Genomic DNA, 18,342 nt, shown 5'->3' with positions numbered 1-18,342 from the left:
GGACTGCCTCAGCAGAACGAAGTACCCTCATTGGAAATCCCACCCCAAAATGGACAAGGAGGGGTAGCTGTGAGAGGGGAAATCCTTTGCAGGTGAACCCTGCAGGAGAATACACACAATGAGGGTGCCCACAGAGCATTTCTACATGTCCAGTCTTGTCAGTGACAAACAGGCCAGATGAACCCACTGTGATGGTGTCCATCAATGACACGAAATATGCTTTCCTCACAGATACAGGGGCAACAAAATCCTGTGTTAAAGAGGGAGGCCTTCCGATTTCCAACAGATCTATGGACATGGAGGAAATTTAAGGGTTTCTTTTACCAACCCAGTAGAGATAGAAGTAGGGGGGAGAACTATTGACGGTTGTGTGTTCTCACCAGCTGCCCCAGGAAATTTGTTAGGAAGAGAACAGATGGCAAAATTTAATATGACCAATCTTTTTAAGTTCGACGGTTGCATGATTTGTTCCACACCTGGAGTGCCACCTTCCAGAGTCATGGTACTAACAGTGGACTCCTCCAGCAGAGACCAGACTAGAGCACGACCCCATGATAGGGAGGCATTTACTGCAGCTGTGTATACCAGTATTATTGGGGAGGGAGGTTCAACTGCCCAAAGAATTCGTTTTTAGGCAGCAAGGACAGGTTCCGGACTATCAGAAGTCGGGGCAATATTGCAGATATAGGCTTTGGAACCAACACCTACCTATGGCACCTTGATAGCCAGCAACCATAATGGTGCTTTGTGGGCATGTGTCATCTTCCTTGAGCCAGGAAAGGCAATTAGGGAGATACTGGGCGACAAGCTATTTGATGACAGCCCCAAGAAAAGGATTATACTTTTCCTGGATGACATACCACTGAGGACTGTGCTAGAGTCAGAACACCCACACCAAGCAGGGCTTTTGACTTGTTAAAAAGAGGCAATCTGTCACAAGTGCCAGACACCCTGTGGACTAAGGGTCCTCACGATGTCGGCCTCATCTGCACTTTTCCAGATTACTTTGAAGAAAGGTGGCATCTTACCCAGAGTAAAACAACCCCCCATTCCATGGGGGCAAATGAGGGCATCGCCCCCCACTATAGCGGCATCACTGCAACAGGGAGTAGTTTACCCTGGAGAGTCACCTTGTAATACTTCTATTTACCTGGTTAAGAAAACTAAGGGCAATACTTGCCGCATAGTTCAAGACCTGCATCCTTTGAACAATATTGTGTTACCAGAATTCCCAATTGTCCCAGTTTCCTGCATCATCTTGACAAACATCCTGCAGGACACCAGGTATATTTCAGTCATTGATCTTAAGAATGCCTTCTTCAGCATTCCTCTCCATGTAGATAGTATCTGATAGCTTTCTCATATTGGGAGACTCCGAGTATCTGATAGCTTTCTCATATTGGGAGACTCCGTATTTGTACTCTCATTTGCCCCAAGGGTAGTATGAGTCCCCGAACGTGTTCAGCAGAGCAATAAAAAATGATCTGTCAAATGTTCAATGTGACAGCATTCTGTTACAATATGTCGATGACATTGGTTTGTATTCCTACCGAGCAACAGTGTGGAAGAAACACTATATATCTTCTGACCACTCTTAGCCAGAGAGGATACAAAGTGGAGAAGGGGTAAATTCAGAACTGCCAGGAAAAGTCCAATATTTAGGGCAATTCCTGACAGCATCTGGTAGGCGTGTAACACCTGAAAGGGCAGCCTCCATTCAGCAACTGTCAGAGCGAGAACATGACAGAGGAATGCAGACGTTTCTGGGCCATTCGTGAGACACTGAGTATTTGATTATTGTATTCTATTAGCCCCATTGTTGGTGGCCATCAAACAGCAAGAGATAGGTGGGGACAAGATAACTTGGACACCAGAGATGAGGGATAGTTTTCAGAAAATGAAGGATGAGAAAACAAATGCTCCAGTTCTGGGAACTCCAGATTACACCAAGGAGTTCTACTTATTCTGCCACTGAAATGGTCAGGTGATGAAAGCTGTCTTCACACAGAAGTATCTGCTGGTGCACAAACCAATCGTGTACTTCAGTGGACTGCTGGACTCAGTCATGAAAGGACACCATCACTGTGACCAAGCTCTGGCCAATGCAGCATTTGCAGTTTAGAAGAGCACCCCCATAGTTATGGGGGCACCATTGACGCTTCACGCAGAGCATGCAGTGTTTGCTATCATCAAGAAGGTGAAGACCACTCTGACCACTCAGTGTGTCAGGATATGATGTGATACTGTCACTACCGTCCCTGAAGGTTGGGAAGTGTCATACGGTCAATCATGCGACATTCTTTGCCCACCCAATATTAAACCCCAAGGAGGATGAGCATGACTGTGCAAAACCATAATCTCAACTAATGCAGTCCAGCCACAGAGGACCCTATACCAGACAGCCATGTCTATTTTGTTGACAGTTCCTCCACCATTGACCAAGAGACAAGAATCAGACACATGGGAGTACTGTTAGTTGGGGCTCAGTAACTCGGTTCCTTGGATACACTACATGTCCTAGAACAATTGACATTGCCAGCACATTATTTGGCAATATACTCAAATTCAGCATACATAACAACCACTGTACAATCCTGTATCAAGAGATGGAGTAGGTGAGGGCTCCTTAAATCAGATGGTAGTCCTGTGATGCATAGAAAGCTCTTTGAGGCTGTGCTAGAGGCACTTGCACTACCATAGGCAGTGGCGGTTGTGAAATCTGCGGTGTGCGCAAATGGGCAGATTTATGTGTCTCGGAGTAACATACTGGCAGATCAAGCAGCTAAGGATGTAGCCAGATGTACACCTCCAAAGGTACCATCAGACTCGCAACATGCCCCTGTCCTGGTGGCTTGAGACTGCCTCACTAACAGAGCCCAAAGCAAACTGAAAATATATAAATGTACTATTAAAGTTGTTAATGATTTAGAGAACGTTAACACCCATTTGGTTCTGTTCTGTAATTTTGCATGTTTTTGTCTTTACATTCTGTTCTAAAATACCCTCCCAGGTGGTACTATTGATCATTATAGTAATAACTTATAGAGAGTTTTAGTGCTCCACTATTATTTTCTACTCTATGCAATAAGGAAATATACACCCATCTGGGACGAAAATATTCCACACTATACCTGGGTAGATAGCATTGCGAGTCCTCAGACTGTCATGAAACGAACTTCTGTCTCCTTCTGTTTAAAGGGAAATGAGACCGTTGATGTAGGTCGGAATATTGGTTGGAAGGCTCGTCTTCCACGTTGCCATGTAAGGGGGTCCTTCCAGCCTTATGGATTTCTTTTGGCAGTGTGGGAACTACTGTATGCCCAGTTACTACCTAACTGGGGAGAACTTTGTTCCATAGTAACTTAACACACTCCAGTTCTAGTAATACCTGGAATAAACATCCTCTTTACATAAGCACCCCATGAGCTATCCAATGACCTTGCTACACCACAGCCGAAGGAAGAGAACTGCCTAATACTATGGCACAAGCACCTGGAATGAAATCCTTCAAGAGTACAGCTTGTTCAGCGACACTGAACTTTTCTTCTGGGCCATCTTGCCATTTGTCCAAGCTAAGGAAACAGTCAGTTGGCTACAGATCACAAGGGGGGGAACTCCTCAAGGTCATTAACACCACAAGTGAGGGCTTCAATGCCATAAAGGAAGAACTGCATGCCCTACGGATAATGGTGCTGCAACACCATTATGTACTGGACCTTATGATGACCATGCAAGGGGATGTCTGTAAGAAGATGGGTACCGCGTGCTACAGGTTTATTCTAGCAAATGACTCTGAGTGGAATTTTGTCAGAAGCAATACAGACACTGCATAATTTACGAACAAAAATAATAGATGAAGGAGGTGCCCCCGATAGTTGGTTCAGTGGTTGGTTTTCATCACTGCCATCATAGATGTCAGGACTGTTGGGGGCTCCCTTACCCATGACTGTTATCTTACTACTAATATACTGTGTAAAATGCAGGCAGTACTAGCATGTGTTAGGAGAATAGGCACAAAGGGGGAGGGATGTTTTTAATTAGGACACCAACACAAGTAGTGGATTCCAAAGGTAGCATGTATCACCTGGCACTAAAGGCAGACCTAGATAAGGTAGTTGAAATATCAATTAGAGAGGGGAATGTTGTAGGAAATGTAAAAAAACATAAGTGCACTACTTTACATGTGAACACATTGTACAACATCAAGCACAAGTAGAAACTACACTGCTGTTGACAATCGAAAAACAGTTTAGACCTAACCCCCACACTGACACGAGCAAGGTGAAAGGTTCATTCAAGGATGTAGTGGAATAAGGAACATAAAAGGGTCATCTGTTAAAGGCCAACTCATGCCTAACCAACCTGCAAAACCTCAGCAGACGAGTCCCTGGCAAACTCTCCGTGCCTCAAAACAGATTTCAGAATGATTAGACAATGGTTACTGTTGGATTTTTTTGCTTATGCAGGGTCATCCCCAATCTTTTTGCCTCCTGCCTCCTATATTTTCTGACCTGTTGCTGTTGGCTTTTGAACTCTGAGGACTTTACCACTGCTAACCAGTGCTAAAGTGCATATGCTCTCTGTGTAAATTGTATGTAATTGGTTTATCCATGATTGGCATATTTGATTTACTAGTAAGTCCCTAGTAAAGTGCACTACAGGTGCCAGGGCCTGTAAATCAAATGCTGTTAGTGGGCCTGCAGCACTGGTTGTGCCACCCACATAAGTAGCTTTGTAATCATGTCTCAGACCTGCTACTGCAGTGTCTGTGTGTACAGTTTTAATTGTAAATTCGACTTGGCAAGTGTACCCACTTGCCATGCCTAAACCTTCCCTTTTCTTACATGTAAGGCACCCCTAAGGTAGGCCCTAGGTAGCCCCTAAATGAAATATTGTTAAATTCGTTTTTCACTGTTGCAAGGCCTGTCCCTCTCATAGGTTAACACGGGGGCTACCTTTAAATATGATTAAAGTGTAGATTCCCTTTGGGAGCGGGATGGACATGTGGAGTTTGGGGTCTCTGAGCCCACAATTTAAAAATACATCTTTTAGTAAAGTTGATTTTAAGATTGTGTGTTTGAAAATGCCACTTTTAGAAAGTGAGCATGTTCTTGCTTATACCGTTTCTGTGACTCTGCCTGTTTGTGGATTTCCTGTCTAGGTCAGTTTGACAGGTGGGCTGGTTGCACCTCACACTAGACAGTGACACAAAGGGAGCTGGGGTGTAGTCTGCATTTCCTGATGAGCCATCTTTGCTAGGAGGGAGGGGAGGAGTGGTCACTTACACCTGAAAGGGCTGTGCCTGTCCTCACACAATGCAGTCTCCGACCCCCTAGTGAGTGTCTCTTAGTGAGAGACTTTACTTTGAAGTAGGCCTACTTCAAAGGAGAAATTGGGTATAAGAAGGGCACCCAAAACCACAGACTTTAGAAAAACTTCTGGAACCAAGAGGAACCTCTACCTGGAGAAGAGCTGAATAGCTGAGGAAGAAGAGCTGCCCTGCCTGTGACTGTGCTTTGTGGAGCTATCCTGCAGTTGCTGCTTCTGCCAGAGTAAGAGGGCAAAGACTGGACTTTGTGTGCTTTCCATCTTGAGAAGAAATCTCCAAGGGCTTGATCTAGAGCTTGTCTCCTGTTGTTTGAAATCTCAGGGACAGCAAAGACCTCTCTGCCAGCACTTGGAGTCTCTGGAGAGACTCCTACTCTGCCCTGTGGTGCTCATCCAGTTCCTGGGACCCTGAAAGGAGAAGCTGGCAGCCTAAAGACAAGAAAATCCACGCACGGAGCGCAGTGCGGGGAAAAGATTGACGCAAATCCGATCTGCGGCTGAAAAAACGATGCGCCGCCATCTCCGCAGCTGAGAAACGACGCTGCGCTAGTGTGTGTTTAAAACTACTTAAAGACTCTTTTTGCCTTTTTATTGATAACTTGACTTGTGTATGGTGGACTTTTGTCGTTTTGGTCTTGTTTTGTTTAGATAAATATTTCCTATTTTTCTAAACATGTGTTGTGTCATTTTGTAGTGTTTTCATTAAGTTACTGTGTGTCTTGGTACAAATACTTTACACCTAGCACTCTGAAGTTAAGCCTACTGCTCTGCTAAGCTACCAAGGGGGTAAGAAGGGGTTAGCTGAGGGTGATTCTCTTTTACTCTGACTAGAGTGAGGGTCCTTGCTTGAAGAGGGGGTAACTTGACTGTCAACCAAAGACGCCATTTCTAACAGTTACATAACTGAATTAGCCCAAAGCGCACAGGTGCAGGAAAGAAACCAAATTCCGAACACTCAGAAGTCCCGGGCACACAATGCTGTCTCCACACACTTCAAATAAATTACATTTACAAAAGAGCATATACGCCTTCATAGGTCAAAGAATGCTCGGTCATAAACCTTTGTTGAATGTATAATAACAAGCAAGTAATGACTTAGCCGAGGAATTTGGGGTTATGCGGTCAGATGTTTTCGAGTTTTTCCATTTTAATCTGTAAACTTGCAAGTTATCTATTATTGATCATGTGTAATAAAAAATTATACTGATGTGTATAAAAAGGCCTGTCTGTGAACAGGCATGTGAGAAAAAATGTAGAGGCAGGTTGTGCAGGGCTGAGGTGCAATTCGCAGTGTTTTTCTCCCTGTCGAGAGAGTAAATACTGCCTTTGCATTACCAAGAAGAGTCTGCGTTGTCATTTTTGAGTCTCAAGAGTGTTTTTGTTCACCCCGTAACAATGCACATCCTCAAGGAGTCTAAGCGGCCTTCAACACGTTCAATGCATGCCTTCAAGTGGAAGAGAGTTTGCATGTGGTGTTCCTCAAAGAACTTGGACCCTACAACTTGCCAGCAAGATGTCATTCTCCCATGCTTACTACAGTTGGCAAAATCTGGATTGCATTCTCTTTTATAAAGGTTCACTTGGCAGCCCTTACTGCCTACAGAAATTGTCCTACACAAACCTATTTCTTTCAAAATGCCCAAAATAAAGAGTTTTATAGAAGGGTTGCAGATTTATTTTCCCCTCCCATTAGGCGTCCTTCACCTCCCTGAGAACTCAACATAGTCCTGTCACAGCTTAATGCAGGACCCTTTCAAGCCCATTCACAAGGCATCCCTACATTATCTTTCTTGGAAAACAGCTTCCCTTGTAGCAATAACAGCAACCCGCGGGGTTAGCGAGATCCAGGCATTATGTTCTCACAAACCATACACAGTCTTTCACTCTAACAAAGTGGTCATTAGGGCTCACCCAAAATTGCTCCCCAAGGTGATTTTGGATTTCCATGTTAGTCAAATGATCTAATTACCACACTTTTTTCAAATCCCTCCACTCCAGCTGAAAGAACACTTCATTCTGTAAATGTGAGGAGAGTCTTGAAGTTTTATCTTGATAAGACATGTGGCATCTGCAGGTCGAGACAATTGTTTATCAACTATGGTCCAGTCCGAACAGGCCTAGCCACTTCCAAGCAAACCATTTACCGATGGACGGTTTCCTGTATCCTGTTGTGCTATCAAAAAGCTAACAAGATACTATCACCTACACCAAAAACATACTCCACGAGGGGTAAAGTGGCTACTGCTGCTTTAATGAGGAATATCCCTATAGCAGATATTTGCTAAGCAGCCACATGGGGATCTGTTCACACATTCACCACGCACTACTGCTTGGACTCTGATGCTGGAGCAGGTGCTCAAGTGGGACAGGCCTCCCTCAGAAATACATTTGCTTTAACAGCACCCTTAGTAAGTCCTCTGGCTTTGCCAGCACTCGTAGTAGGGATGGGCTTTCTACTCTGTCCAGTTCGGATGACTATCAATGGAGATAGTTTCTTACCAGTTACTCCATTTCTCACGTAGGGCAATCTCCATTGAGGTCATAAGCAACCCTCCCTCCTCCTTGGTGGAGTGGACAGAGGTAACTATGGGACCGAAATACCATAACACATCGCCTCAAACAGAATTGAAGCAACTGCCTGCTGCTGAGCATGATGGGATACTGGTGGTCCCTGGGATTCCCAGAGGCACAGCCTCTGTTTTTAACTCCTATAATGGCGCTCCTTAATCTCTCTATAAAAAAAAGGGTTTGTGAAAGAGATGTATGCTGTTTCATGGAAACACCATTGAATTATACACAAATACAATTGTCCTGGCTCCTTTTTTTAAGTACAAGATGACGAATTGGGCCATTGTAGCCTACTCCATAGGCTGCATAACCGTTTATTTTTTTCTTAAATTGACTCTGCAGGTGTTCCTGAAGAAAGGTGGACATCTACACTTAAGAAGATATATTGTGTTAAAGTGGTCCAGGTCCCACACGTGGCTGGGACTATTCAGTGTTAATGACTTCAATGGATATTCCCTTATGAGAGATCTGGAGTTACAGGTAAGAATCTATTCCTTTTGGGCTGCTGAACGATTTACAGTGAAAAGCTAATTGTCTGCTTTGCCCATAGTATTAGTGATCCTCACCACCTTTTAGTGTTAGGTGATTTTAATGTACATTTTGAAGATTTAAAAGACCTTCATATTAAACCTGAAAGATGTGTTGGAGGTGGCAGAGCTGCCCCAGCGAGGCACACACTTGATCTTTATTTTTATTTTATTATGGCAATTTTAGTTTCATTAGCGTCAATCTCCCATCCCTTTTAGTCATTATTTTATTCATTTGGTTTTCAGCTGGAACAGCTTATGCCTGCTCCTGCTAAACCCAGGCATTGGTGCTGGAACTATTTTCAGAGTGGAGGTGCTGCCATTGATGTTGTGTCACTGAAGTCATAGGGATTGTGGAAGAGCCAAACACCAAACAAAAAAACAACTGTAGCAAATGACCCATTCAGTGGGACAGAGGTAAGAGCGTGGTTTGCAGCTGGTGGTGCATTTTGGAGCACTAGTGTAGTAGCGCACTGTCATTTACAGACAGCCCATTTTTTGTTGATATGGCCACTAAATTTGCAAAGGCAGTTTTACTGTTAAAATTATATAGTGCCAAAACGAATTTGTGTAGACGTAGAGTTTCGGTGAATATTTATCACTTGTCATCACCAAGTAAAGTGTCTTGATTTCTTTTGATCCTATTCAAATCTTTGTTGGAAAAAAAACTGACATACTAGAGCCTTTCCGTTTGTTTCCTGTTTCCCAGCAGGATTGTCATCCTGTTAACTTTTATAAAAACCATTCACAGGGTTTGTTACTTGGCTGTGTGGCATGGACCTAGGGCATGCATGTGCTACGTTGGCTTGCCTTGGTCATGTCCAGAACCAAGAGCCTGAATGGGCTAGGGCAGACCAGGACTGTGGTTACCTCTATGGCTGACTAGCATGAGGGGCAGGGTTTGCCCTTTCACAGCAGTTCTCGGGATTGTGTAATCACCGCATCCCAGGCTGTCACTATGGGCGTCATGCCTGTTCATGGTGAAGGTTAGGACTTTCTGCCTTTTTCCATTGCAGCATTACTCTGTACCATTGGGGGAGCGAAGGGGGTTAAGGAGCTCTCCAACATAGTGTTAAGGTGCATTTTGCCAGTAAGAGGGCCAGGTTTGTGAAATAGGTTTGGTCTATCTGGTTCTTCCCTCGCTTATATAGCTCTAGAGCAACATAAAGACATTCTTTTTTGCTCATTCACCTTCTGAGCTCCAGCATGAGTTTTTCTGGGGGCGCTGCAGCACCCCTGCTTCCAGCACCTATGAACTCAAGCAGCAGCGCTCATGCTACAAAGTGAATGAAGTAGCAACGAAGAACTGCTTTGTTCCATTGGGTGAGCTTAGGGGCTTGGGGAGCTCTCTAACATTGTATGATGGTGATTTTGGCCAGGCAAAGGGCCAGGTTTGTAAAATGGGTTTGGACCTTTTGGTTCTTCCCTTGCTTGTGTATCCCTAGGGCAACATAAAGGCATCTTTATTGCTCATATATTTTCTGATCTCCAGCATGATTATTCTTGGGGTGCGGCAGCATCCCCTGCTTCCAGAACCCAAGCTCAAGCAGTTGCGTTCCTACTACAAAGTGACATTTTTAGAATCAATTAGGCTACCCACATTCGGGGATCAATAGGACATAAACCTAGCAGCTGGTGGATCCCACACAGATAATAAATAAGCCTTAAATCATAGAGCCCCCTTACTGTTGGCCAGATCCCTTTGGAAGAACCCACAAGCTAAATAGGAGAAATACAAAAAGGCCGACTACAACTAGTCATGTGATCCAACAAACAGGCTGCAGGCACCAAATGGTTAGGATAAAAAAATGCCAACTTTCTTAAAGTGGCATTTTCAGAAATGTGCCTTAAAATGTGGCTTCACCATTGCAGAGGCCTTTAAATGACAATTCCTCAGACACCAAAAATTACATGACTTCACTTATACAATATAGCAAGGTAACCAAACATTATCCTGTGGGGGAGGTAGGCCTCACAGTAGTGGAAAACACATTTGTGATATTTTCACTACGAATACAAGTACAGCATAAAAGTACATGTCCTACTTTTGAAATACTTTTAGAGATGGTGTCTCTAGTTGGCAGAGGTATCACCTTTGTCCAAATAGGGACCACAATTCTAGTCGTGGTAGGTCACACACAATCCAAATTATCGGTAGCTTGGCACTGAGCAGTCAGGCTTAACTTAGAGGCAATGTGTAAACTATTTGTGCAATAAACCATACAGTAACACAGTGATAACACCACAAAAATACATCACACAGGTTTAGAAAAATATAAGATATTTATCTGGTTAAATTCAGGTCAAAACAATAAAGATTCAATAAGCACACATTGCGTTATCACTTTTGCAAGATTAAAAAGAGTCTTAAGTCTTAGAAATCAACAGTTGTCTCTTGTTTGAACAAAGTACCTGGTTTGCATCAAAATTACATGCACAGAGACCGCCGAGGAGAAGATGCGTGAAAAAATAGGATGTGCGTTGGAATTTCTGGCGTGGCACAGACTATGCGTTGTTTCTTTCCACGTTGCAAGGGGCTTTGCGTCGATTTCTGACATGCAGTCTTGGTTCCTCATTGCGATGCGGGAATCTTTTTGACACCCAGGGACGGTGCGTGGAAATCCTGGGCATGCGGGACGAAGTCATAGGTGTTGCATCGATCTGGTAGGGCTGTGTGTCAAATTTTCAGCCTCGAGGCAGGCGCTGCGTCGATTCTTCTCTTGGGAAGTCGGGCTGTGTCATTCCTGTTTGGCTGTGTGGCTATTTTCTTGTTGCAAGGCAGACTGTGCATCGTTTCTGGCAAGCTGTGTAGCGATATTTGGTGCACCAGGTGTTTCCTCAAGAGATGAAGTTTTTTTGGCCCTGAGACTTCAGAAAACAGGAAGCAAGTTCAATCCAAGCCCTTGGAGAGCACTTCTCAGCAATGTCAGAGGGCAGCATGGCAGCAGGGCAACAGGAAGGCAGCAGTCCTTCTCAGCAATAGCAGTCCAGATGAGTCCTTTGGCCAGCCAGGCAGTTCCTCTGACAGAGTGCAGGTGTAGGTCCAGAAGTGTCTGATTTATTGGGGTCAGAGACCCAGTTTATATACCCAAAAATGCCTTTGAAGTGGGGGAAATTGAGAGTGGTTTTGAGTGCACAAGTTCCCCTTTCAGCCCAGTCCTGTCTGCCAGGATACGTGTGGGGGAGTTATCAGTCCATTGTGTGAGGGTAGGCCACTGGCCTTCGAAATGTAAGTGTGAACCCCTCCACCCCTTCTGGGTGAATGCACAAGTGGAGCTGTCAACCAGCACAGACCAGACGTGGATTGGAGACAGGCTGTAAGGCACAGATTACAGTAAGTGCAGAGAAATGCCCACTTTCTAAAAGTAGCATCTCTAAGATAGTAATATTAAATCTACAGGAAAGTACCCTCTTTTTGGCATGGTTACCCCCTTTTCCTGCCAGCTGTCACTGTGCTTGACTGTGTTCACTAGGATCCTGCTAACCAGGACCCCAGTGATTATGCTCTGTTTCCCAAAACTCTGTATTTCATCCACAATTGGCCCACTGGTGCCCCATTATAAGTCCCTGGTATATGGTACCTAGGTATCCAGGGTATTTTGGTTCCAGAGGATCCCTATGGGCCTCAGCATGTATTTTGCCACCCATAGGGAGCCCATGCAAAGGCTTCTGCACGACTGCCATTGTAGACTACCTATGTCCAACTACATAATGGTAACTCCAAACATAGGCATGTTTGCTATCAAACATGTTGGCAACATACCCCAAGGCTTTTGCAAGCATTGGTTGTATGATTCCATGCACTCTGGGGCCTCCTTAGGGAACCCTCAGTATTGCCATTACAGCCTTCTGAGGGTTTCAAGGCAGCCCAATCTGCTGCCACCTCCCAGACAGGTTTCTTCCCTCCTGTTGCTTGAAAAGCTCGAGCCCAGGAAGGCAGAACAAAGGATTTCCTTTGGGAGAGGGGTGTTACACCCTCTCCCTTTGGAAATCGGTGCTACAGGTTTGGGAGGGGTAACCTCCCCAAGCCACTGAAAATGCATGTGCCCTCCTTGCATAAACCAGTCTGCACCGGTTCAGGGACCTCCAGTCCCTGCTCTGGCACGAAACTGAACAAAGGAAAGGGGAGTACCCACTCCCCTGTCCACCACCACCCCAGGGGTGGTGCTCAGAGCTCCTCCAGAGGGTCCCAGGGTTTTGCAATCTTGGATTCAAGGTTGGCAGGGAACTCTGGGAGCATCAGAGTGGCCAGAGCCAGCAGGTGACGTCAGAGCCTTCCCCTAATAGATGCTTATCTGCTTAGGTGACCAGTCCCCCTTTCAGGGCTATTTAGGGTCTCTTCTTTGGGTGGTTCCTCAGATTCGAATTGCAAGACTCCAGCAGGAATCCTCTGTATTCTCCACTTTGTCTTCTAGCCGAAGAAACTGCATCTGGACTCTTCAGGACCCTAAAAGCTGCAACAAAGAAGCAAGACACCTCCTGCGGCATTGTATCTCCGTCTCCTTCCAGCAATTGCAACATTTCCCCGGTTGTGCATCTTCTGAGGACAGCCTGTCTTCAGCCTGCATCAGAAGAAAGAAGGAATCTCCCTTGAGGTGAAGGAGTCACTCCGCTGCTTCTGCAGGCACCAACTGCAATGACGACCAGCTGCATAGATCCCCCTCTCCTGCTGAGCTGCGTGGATCCTACATCACAGGTGGTGGACTGATGTGGTCCTGACAGTCCTCTCTTCCAGCTTTCCAACTTTGGTGGAGGTAAGACCTTGCTTCCGCACGCAAGACAGCACCGCATCTTTTGCAGCTGCCAAGGCTTGTGGGCATCATTCTTCCAAGATCTTCATGCATCTTGAAGCTCCGGACCCCAGCACTCTATCCTGCGACGCACAGCTTCCTGAGCCGTTCTCCCGAGGCGGGGGAGCCTTTGTGGTAGAGCTGCATGGGCCTCTTCTGCAACTTTCTTGTCCCCGTCCTGTGTGCGCAGCCTAGTCTTCTGTGGGCTCTCTGTGCTGCTGAGGGCCCCCTCTGTCTCCTCCTCCAGTGTAGAGTCCACCTGGTCCCCGGCAGTGCCATTTTCTGCTAACCGCAAGCTTTGCGTGTGCCACGGCTTGTTAGCGGACTCCGACGACACAAACCAGACTGCAATCGTCCATCTGGCATAGGATATCACTTGCACCTTCCAGAAACCCGACTTCGTGTTCTTGGGTGCAGTGTTGACTTTTCTTCTTCACTTGTGGTTCACCTTTTGCACCTTCATCCGGGTCAGCAGGGGCTCCTGCTCTTCTTGGTCTCTTCTGTGCTTCTTGGACTTGGTCCCCTTCTCCCACAGGTCTTCTTGTCCAGGAATCCACTGTTGGTGTCTTGCAGTCTCTTCTGGGTTTTGCATTGTTCTTCTTTTCTTCTTTGTGTGTGATTTGGGAAACTTACTGTGATTTACTCCTGTTTTCCTGGTCTCTGGGGTGGGTTGTGGTATTTACCTTTGGGCTTTTCTAGTACTCCCAGCTCCCCTCTACACACTACACTTGCCTTGGTGGGGTACCGACTTTCGCATTCCACTTTCTTAGTATATGGTTTGTGCTCCCCCTAGGCCCATTTGTAACTATTGTAATTTGTGTATTACTTACCTTCTAAGGGAGTATAGTGTCTATGGTACTTTTATTTTTGTAACACTGAGTGTTTTCTTTCATATGTGTAAGTACTAAGTGTGACTACAGTGGTATTGCATGAGCTTTGCATGTCTCCTAGATAAGCCTTGGCTGCTCATCCACATCTACCTCTAGGGAGCCTGGCTTCTAGACACTGACTACAATACACTAATAAGGGAAAACTGGACCTGGTATAAGGTGTAAGTACCATACACACCAGCCCAGCCTCCTACAAAATCCAACTTCACCAGTAAGCAGGACTTTCTATTACCATTCTGGCAATCCTAAATATGACAGGGCTACTCCTTCCAGATCAGAATCTGCCACTTAAAGGTACAAGAGTGCAGTTCTAATGCTAGTCTACGAGAGGAGCAGGCCTTACAGTAGTGGAAAACGGATTTATGAGGCTGTTTTACTACCAGGACATATAAAACACACATGTACATGTCCTGCCTTTTACCTACATAGCACCCTGCCCTATATGTTACTTACGTGTGACATATGTAGAAAAAGGGGAGTTTAAGAATTTTCAAGTCATTTTAAATGCCAAGTGGAAGTGGCAGTGTAACTGCACACACAGGTCTTGCATTGGCAGGCCTGAGACATGGTTAAAGGGCTACTTCTGTGGGTGGCACAATCAGTGCTTTAGGCCCACTAGTAGCATTTAATTTACAGGCCCTGGGCACATGAAGGGAACTTTCCTAGGGACTTACAGGTAAATTAAATGTCAGTTGAGTAGGAACCAATGTTACCATGTTTAGGGGAGAGAGCATATGCACATAAGCACTGGACAGCAGTGGTAAAGTGTACAGAGTCCTAAACCCACCAAAAACAGTGTCAGAAATTTAGAGTGAGGCAGGCAAAATGTTGAGGGATGACCCCAAGGCTGTCAGGTCTAACAAATACAGTGCACCCTGCCTCAAGGGCTATTTAAGGTCTACCTTATCAGTGACATATATCTGATAATGTTTTGGGGGTGGCACAGGGCTTATTTTGCCAAGTTGGTTTGTCTTTTTATAACTGCTCACAGGCTGCAGTGGCAGGCCTGAGCCATGTTTCCGAGGGCTTCTTCAGTGGGTGCTACAACCATTGCTGTAGTAGCATTTACTAGTCCAGAGTATGTGGTATGCAATTGTGCAAGATTACAAGTAAATTAAATATGCCAGTCATGTGCAAGTCGATTTTGCCATGTTTTATCGAGTGAGCACATGCATTTTAGCACTGGTGGACAGTAATAAATTGCACAGGGTCCTAAGGCCAACAAAAATAACTTAAGTAAAACAGGAGGGGAAAGTGCAAAAGATTTAGGGGGAATCATTTATGAAGCTGACTAGTCTAACAGGTCAGAGAGTTTCCTGACAAACTTAGTGCTCTGATGTGTAAATAAGTTAATATTAGGAGCCACGGCCAAGCCTTCCCCTCCCAAGGTAAGTGTAGGGGTTCTTGGAAGGCGCTGAAAAACCAAGCCACATGAGCTTGAGTATGGCAACATGGAGGCAACCTGACACACCCCTGAGTCCAATGATCAGAGCAGTGGAAGAGTAGCTTTAAATCCAATAGGTTTAGCTTCTCATTGAAAGTATGTGGATGCTTCCATGCTTTCAGTCACTCATTGTCCATGCACTTGATTTCTCATCTTTGCATTAATACCGCTATCCATCACCGCCCTTGCGTTCATCTACTCGCCCACCACAACACTATACATACACTACAACACGAATCAATGAGGCGGCACTTCAAGTAATAAGCCAGACTCATGGGCTTTGCCAGTGCTCGCTACAACAGCATTTCCAAGTGTGTATCCTGTTTTACACAGGGAGGGTAGTGAGTGGCCTGTGAGGTCTGTATTTGGTTTTGGGTGAACACATGGTCAGATCTCCAACCGTTTGACTGCGCAGTAAGGGAAGTGTTGCTCCCTCCGAGATTGCAGCTGGGTGCAAAACATGAAAGAAGCCCTTGGAGCCAGAAGAGGAGGCATTGAAGGCAAAGCACAGCACACACAGGAGGTTCCTCTGAGGTCTGGAGCCAGACATAACACCCGATGAAGCTGGAGAAGGCCTTGCAAACCAGAGGAGAGCAGCCTGGCGACTGATCAGGCTGCCCGGCAGGCACAGATCTGCGGATTGTGCGATTGTACATTGGAGCTATTTGTGCTGTGGCCCTGGTTACATTGTGGATACGATAGTACACAACGGGAGAGTATAAGGGAGCGGGAAAAGACACCCATCGTACTCGACTCCCCAAACACAATACTAAATCACAAAAGAGAGTACGGGGTTTTGAAATTATAAATGGATTGATAGTGTGCTAGTTGCGACACTAAACCAATCGTAGACCTCGACTAAAGGTAAATTGTGGGGTGATATGTGGTCTGTAGAGGGGGATTTCCTTTACGGACTAGGTGGTCTCACACACTATATAGTGTCATGCTTCATCATATGACCACCTAGCCCCACCCAGATAGGACAATACCACCTGGGCGGACTCAACCTCACTGTTAAAAGAACAGGAGGGAATGCGTAAATTAGTTTGATTTCTGGAAAGTAGGGATCCAGCTGTGCTATGGGAATAAAAACACCTACTCAGATACCAGGGTGAGTTTAATAGAAGGTTCTGTGTGGTGTGATTAAAAGAAGTGGGGAACCAGTGTGAGAGCAATGACTCACAAGGTCACCTATCTAGAAGAAGTAGCCGACATGTTTCTGCCCTTATGTTTGAGCTATGGAGGGTCTCTGGGCATTCATCAGGGCGTTGGATCCCTGTTGCAGATGCTTGTTGCGCGCTGCAGGATTAATCGCAGTAGGAAAAAAGGGGAAGGGAAGGAAGGGCCTACCTTAACCAAGGGAATACCTGGGGAGGACCCTAACAATAGAGGCTACTAGCCTCTGGTATCCTGGAGAGGGAGCGTCCCCTTATAGTCAGACTTGCATCAAAGGTGGGCGCTCTCTGTGCGCCTATACCGACCTCTCTGTCAGGACCGCTTTGATGCAAGTCTGACTATAAGGGGACGCTCCCTCTCCAGGATACCAGAGGCTAGTAGCCTCTATTGTTAGGGTCCTACCCAAGGAGAGTCACCCACCAGTCAGGACAGCCCCTAAGGTGTCCTGAGCTGAAGTGATCCCCACCTTGAGAAATCCTCCATCTTAAGTTTGGAGGATTCCCCCAATAGGATTAGGGATGTGCCCCCCTCCCCACAGGGAGGAGGCACCAAGAGGGTGTAGCCACCCTCAAGGACAGTAGCCATTGGCTACTGCCCTCCCAGACCTAAACACACCCCTAAATTCAGTATTTAGGGGCTCCCCAGATCCCAGGAAATCAAATTCCTGCAACCTGAAGAAACCAGAAGGACTGCTGACCTACAAGCCTGCAGAGAAGGAGGAAGACGACAACTGCTTTGGCCCCAGCCCTACCGGCCTGTCTCCAACTTTGAAAACCTGCTTCAGCGACGCATTCGACAGGGACCAGCGACCTCTGAAGCCTCAGAGGACTGCCCTGGACTAAAAGACCAAGAAACTCCTGTGAACAGCGGCCCTGTTCAAAACCAGCTACTTCTTTGCAACAAAGAAGCAACTTGCAAAGTCTTCACGTTTCCCGCCAGAAGCGTGAGACTCTACACTCTACACTCTGCACCTTATGCCCCCGGCTCGACCTGCAGAAAACCAACACCTCAGGGAGGACTCCCTGGCGACTGCGAGCCTGTGAGTAACCAGAGATGACCCCACTGAGCCCCCACAGCGATGCCTGCAGAGAGAATCCAGAGGCTCCCACTGACCTCGACTGTTTGTAACAAGGGACCCGACGCCTGGAACCAGCACTGCACCCGCAGCCCCCAGGACTTGAAGGAACCGAACTTCAACTCAGGAGTGACGCCCAGGCGACCCTTTACCTAGCCCAGGTGGTGGCTGTCCCGAGAAACCCCCCTGTCCCTGCCTGCACCGCTAGAGTGACCCCTGGGTCCCTCTATTGAAACCAATAAAAAAACCCGACGCCTGCTTTGCACACTGCACCCGGCCGCCCCTGTGCCGCTGAGGGTGAGTTTTGTGTGCCTATTTGTGTCCCCCCAGTGCTCTACAAACCCCCCTGGTCTGCCCCCCGAGGACGCAAGTACTTACCTGCTGGCAGACTGGAACCGGAGCACCCCCTGTTCTCCATAGGCACCTATGTGTTTTGGGCACCTGTTCGACCTCTGCACCTGACCGGCCCTGAGCTGCTGGTGTGGTAACTTTGGGGTTGCCTTGAACCCCCAATGGTGGGCTACCTATGCCCCAGAACTGAGAC

This window comes from Pleurodeles waltl, chromosome 1_2 (genome assembly GCF_031143425.1).
Source record: "Pleurodeles waltl isolate 20211129_DDA chromosome 1_2, aPleWal1.hap1.20221129, whole genome shotgun sequence".
Classification (NCBI taxonomy): domain Eukaryota; kingdom Metazoa; phylum Chordata; class Amphibia; order Caudata; family Salamandridae; genus Pleurodeles; species Pleurodeles waltl.
This window is presented reverse-complemented; position numbering follows the sequence as displayed.